This window comes from Eriocheir sinensis, chromosome 1, assembly GCF_024679095.1.
Source record: "Eriocheir sinensis breed Jianghai 21 chromosome 1, ASM2467909v1, whole genome shotgun sequence".
Classification (NCBI taxonomy): Eukaryota; Metazoa; Arthropoda; class Malacostraca; order Decapoda; family Varunidae; genus Eriocheir; species Eriocheir sinensis.
Genome location: NC_066509.1, coordinates 32,642,810 through 32,647,809, shown reverse-complemented (window position 1 = coordinate 32,647,809; position 5,000 = coordinate 32,642,810).

Sequence of the window (5,000 nt, the reverse complement as noted above, 5' to 3'; positions counted from 1 at the left end):
TACAGGTCTTTCGTCACTTCTCTGTTTCACTCTATCATCCTCGTCAACTACATCCATCCAATCCTGTTGGTCAGGTACTTGTCGACACTTGTAATTGTTACGAATGTGCTGTATGTGAATGATTGTATGTGTAATGTGATGAAATTGTAGCATGATGCAATGTTAGCTCAGCATGGTGCAACTCTACTTGTTGGGACAAGAGAGACAGGGGGGGCCCGGGGCCGCTGGGCCGCCGGGCAGGAAGTGCTGAGTCGAGCAGTTGGGGAGCAAGGGTGGCTGAGGAGGAGTTGTGGAGGCGCGTGTCTGGGCTGAGTGAGTGTTGAGCTGCTCCGCTCGCGAGCTGTGCGCATCCGGTGTGCGTGTCTGCCGTGCCCCTGTACTGTGCCTGATTAATTGTTCTGTGCCCTTGAAAGTTGCTGTACTCTGTACTCTGTGAGGAACCTGTCATTAAACTAGAACTTAGTGTTCAACGTGTATCCTTTGTGCTCTGCCTCGTTCCCTCCTCCTCTCGGTGTTCGGTGTGGGCCGCTGTGAGTGACTGGTGCCCATGTGGTTGTTCTGGTAAGGATTACGCCGCCTGCCTGCCCGTGGATGGTGTGTGGTAGGGGGGGTGGCGTAACACTTGGTGTCAAAGGAGTGGGGATAAGTGAACAGTGAAGCGCGCCGAGTGTCATGGCGTCCCCCAATGGTCGCCGTGAGGGTGAGGAGACGGGCAAGGCCGAGGCTGACCCGGGTGAGGTGAAGCCGGGCCAGATGGAATTGTTCGCTGCCATGCTGGCCAGTATGAGGCAGGATTTGGATCAGAGGGCAGACGAGAGGGCACGCGAGCAGGCTCAGAGGGCAGAAGAGAGGGCAGACGAGAGGGCTCGCGAGCAGGCTCAGAGGGCAGAAGAGAGGGCAGACGAGAGGGCTCGCGAGCAGGCTCAGAGGGCAGAAGAGAGGGCAGACGAGAGGGCTCGCGAGCAGGCTCAGAGGGCAGACGAGAGGGCACGCGAGCAGGCTCAGAGGGCAGAAGAGAGGGCAGACGAGCAGGCCCGCCATCTTGCCGAGGTCCTCCAGAGCTGTTTCTCGTCGCTGAAGGTGGAAACCCAGCAGTACACCGACCAGGGCTGCGACAGCGCGAGGAGTGAACGGCTGGAGGAGGTGCGGACCCCGGAAGGCGAGGTCCGAGGCCTGAGGGAGGCGGAGAGGCAGCTGCGAGAGGTGGCACCGTCGCACGCGGAGGAAGAAGGCTCAGTTCTGGCAGGAAGCGCCGGGGCGGCGGTCCTGCAGGGGCCTATCTGGGGCTCCTGGCAAGGACTCCTGGAGCCTGGTAGCGTCGTGGCGGAACCAATAGCTGCCGCAGGAGGTTGGGGAGCCCCCGCCTCGTTGCCTCCCTCACCCCCACCCTCTCCTCCATGCCAGCCGGCTCGCAGGTCACGTAGTCCGCTCTCTCTCCCATGGCAGCAGCGAGAGGTGGCAACGTGGTGCGAGGAGGAACAAGAACGGTCACGTGTGCTGGCGGCGGGTGCACGGGTGGCGGACTGGCGGGGCTCCGCGTGGGGTCCCTGGCAAGGGCCCCTGAAGCCCGGTGGCGTCGTGGCGGAGCCGGTGGAGGCTGCAGGAGGCTGGGGAGCCGTCGGAGCCGCTCCCTTGGGTCCAGCTGGTGCTGGAGTCGGACCCATTAACCCTGCCTCGTTGCCTCTCTCACCGCCTCCCTCTCCGCCATGCCGGCCGGCTTGCAGCCCACGTGGTCCGCCCGCTCCTCTCTGCGGCCCCTCGGCCTCCCCGCGCTCAGGGAGGCTTAAGCCAGCGGAGCACGACGGGAAGTTGGCATGGGAGGCCAAGTTCAAGATGCCAGCTGCTGCCCAGGGCTGGGGCGAGGATGAGAAGGCGTTGCTGCTGACGACAGCGCTACGGGGCTCAGTGGACGGGCCCGGCCGCTTGGTGGGGAGCGCCGAGAGGACAGCAGGGCGGCCTGACATGCCGGCCGCTACACGACTCCAGGACGCGCCACAAAGGCTGTGTGGCGTCACGGGGCACTGCGTGCAGTCTGAGGGCCCAGTGGAGGCTCGTATCGGCGTAGGCAGCGCTGTGGAGCGCCGGTCGATGGACGTCGCCGATCGAGACGAGCCGTGCGTGCTGGGCCTCGACTACCTGCCGCAGGGCGAGGCCTGTGCCGACCTTGAACGGGAGCTGGAGAGGCTGCGCGGACAGGCGCCTTTGCTCCCGAAGGTCGGCTGTGCAGAGGTAGTCGCGGCGGAGCGACTGCACCTTGCCCCGGGGACGGAGGCCAGGGTCCTGTGTTGCCGGTCGGACGCGATGCCAGCGGAAGGCACGGTGGAGTCCACGGAGGGCCTGCAGCTGCCTGGTGGTGTGGCAGCCAGACGGAGTCTCGAAGGAGCGGGGGAGGAGTCAGTCACGGTGCTAGTGGCTAACTCCTCCGACGAGGCTCGGAAAGTACCCGCTGGTGCCAAGCTGGGCACCTGTGAAGAGGTGGAACAACAAGAGGAAGCGTCGGGGAGCGCGGAGTCGGCCGCTGTGAGGCCGCTGCCCGACTTCCTGGAGGATTCGGCGCACCGGAGCGCCGCTCACCTGACGGAGGTGCAGACGAGGGTGCGCCACACCCTGGCTCAGTGCGCGGACGTGTTTAGCAGGGGTGACTTGGATCTGGGCCGCACGGGGTTGGTGAAGCATGGCATCAACACGGGAAATAGTGTGCCCACCAGGAGCCCGCCCCGACGTGTCGTGCCGGTCAGGCGGGAGGAACTGCAGCGCGCCGTCGACGAGCTGGCGGCGCAGGGGGTGATGGAGCGGACAGACTGTCCGTGGCCCTCAGCAGTCGTCCGGGATATGAAGAAGGACGGCACACAGCGCTTCTGTGAGGACTGCCGGGCGCTAAGGGGCGAGACTGGCGAGGACTCTCACCCCCTGCCGTGGACCGACGACGCGCTGACGAGGGCCTTGGAGTTCGGGGCCTTGACGATGACCAGCGGCCTAGCGGCGGCCGCCCCGCCCTGCCATGACCTCCGGGGCCGGATGGCGAAGGTGAAGATGAAGGCAGCGTCGATGAAGGTGAGCCCGGAGGGTCTCCGTGGCTCGTGCGGGGGCTGTGGCAAGAGGGGGCATAGTTGCAGTCGGTGCCTGGGGGAGCGAAGGACGCGTTCCCTTGACCGGCCGAGCCCCGATGCCCACCAGCCGCGCTGTAAGGACTGTGGCCAGTCAGGCCACCGCTTGAGTGCCTGTCCCAGGTCCAGGGACGCGGCGCGGGCGGGAAGCGCGGACGGGCTGGAGAAGGGAGTCGACTTCCAGCCGTCTCCCGCCCTCGGGCCCCGCCTTGAGTAAGCTGCCGCCGCCCGACCAGCGTGTTGCCAGTGGGAGGCTTAGCGGTTGTAACCACGACGCGTGACAGTGGACACCGGGGGCTGAGGAGCGCTCGGCGCGGCCTGACCCGGGGTAGTGTGTGCTGCTGGAGGGGCCAGTGGAGGCTCGTATCGGCGTAGGCAGCGCTGTGGAGCGCCGGCCGATGGACGTCGCCGATCGAGACGAGCCGTGCTTGCTGGGCCTCGACTACCTGACGCAGGCCAGTAAGGCTCGTGGTGGCCTCGGACGGGAGCTGGAGAGGGTGACCGGAATGGTGCCCTTTGCTTCCAGGAGGTTTTCGAGCATGGCTGCGTGGGGAGGTAGTCACGGCTGAGCGAGGGCACCTTGCCCCGAGGGTGGAGGCCAGGAGCCGGTGTCGACAGTCCCGAGCGTCACGTGGAGCGGATGGCTTGGAAGAGCCCACTGAGGACTGACGGCTGGTCGACGGCGTGGCTGACAGGCGGAGCCCCTTGGGGGCGCGAGAAGAGACTGTGGAGGACGTGGTGGAGGACAGACTGATTTATGTGTATTGCATGTATTTTTCTGTGTTCAATGTTTGGCCGGGAGCTCAGGCTACCGGTGGATTTGGCCACGGGGCGGCCTCCCGACGTGAGCTTGCCCACCGTCACCTCTGGCTTCGCAGCGGCACTGCAGGAAAGCCTGGCTGAGGTGCACCGACGCGTGCGGGGCAAGCTCAAGGTAGCAGGCCAGGCCATGAAGGAGACATACGACCGGCGCAAGAGGGACGTGAGCCCCAGCAGCAGCGAAGGGGACGTGTCAGAGGTCGACCACGGGGCGAACGAGAACATGGGCGGTGCGGGCGAAGCGGCAGATGTCAGTGACGACCCTGAGCAAGTACCTGGGGCCGACGACGCCGCTCTGGGTGCCACCGCCTGCCTGCCGCCGCCCGCATCCCAGCGGCGCCCTCGGCGAGAGAGGCGTCGGCCGGGATGGTTAAGAGACTTTAGTGATGTCCCAGGGGACTGATTAGTGTGATTTATTTCATGTTTTGTTTGTTGAATGTTGGGGCAGCCGGGTCGACTGCCTTCTGAAGGGGGAGATAGTGTTACGAATGTGCTGTATGTGAATGATTGTATGTGTAATGTGATGAAATTGTAGCATGATGCAATGTTAGCTCAGCATGGTGCAACTCTACTTGTTGGGACAAGAGAGACAGGAGGGGGCCCGGGGCCGCCGGGCCGCCGGGCAGGAAGTGCTGAGTCGAGCAGTAGTTGGGAGCAAGGGTGGCTGAGGGAGGAGTTGTGGAGGCGCGTGTCTGGGCTGAGTGAGGGTTGAGCTGCTCCGCTCGCGAGCTGTGTGCTTCCGGTGTGCGTGTCTGCCGTGCCCCTGTACTGTGCCTGATTAATTGTTCTGTGCCCTTGAAAGTTGCTGTACTCTGTACTCTGTGAGGAACCTGTCATTAAACTAGAACTTAGTGTTCAACGTGTATCCTTTGTGCTCTGCCTCGTTCCCTCCTCCTCTCGGTGTTCGGTGTGGGCCGCTGTGAGTGACTGGTGCCCATGTGGTTGTTCTGGTAAGGATTACGCCGCCTGCCTGCCCGTGGATGGTGTGTGGTAGGGGGGGTGGCGTAACATAATCATTGGATAGACAATCACTGAATAAACTTAAGTCCGTATACTCTATGGAAAGTATCAGAG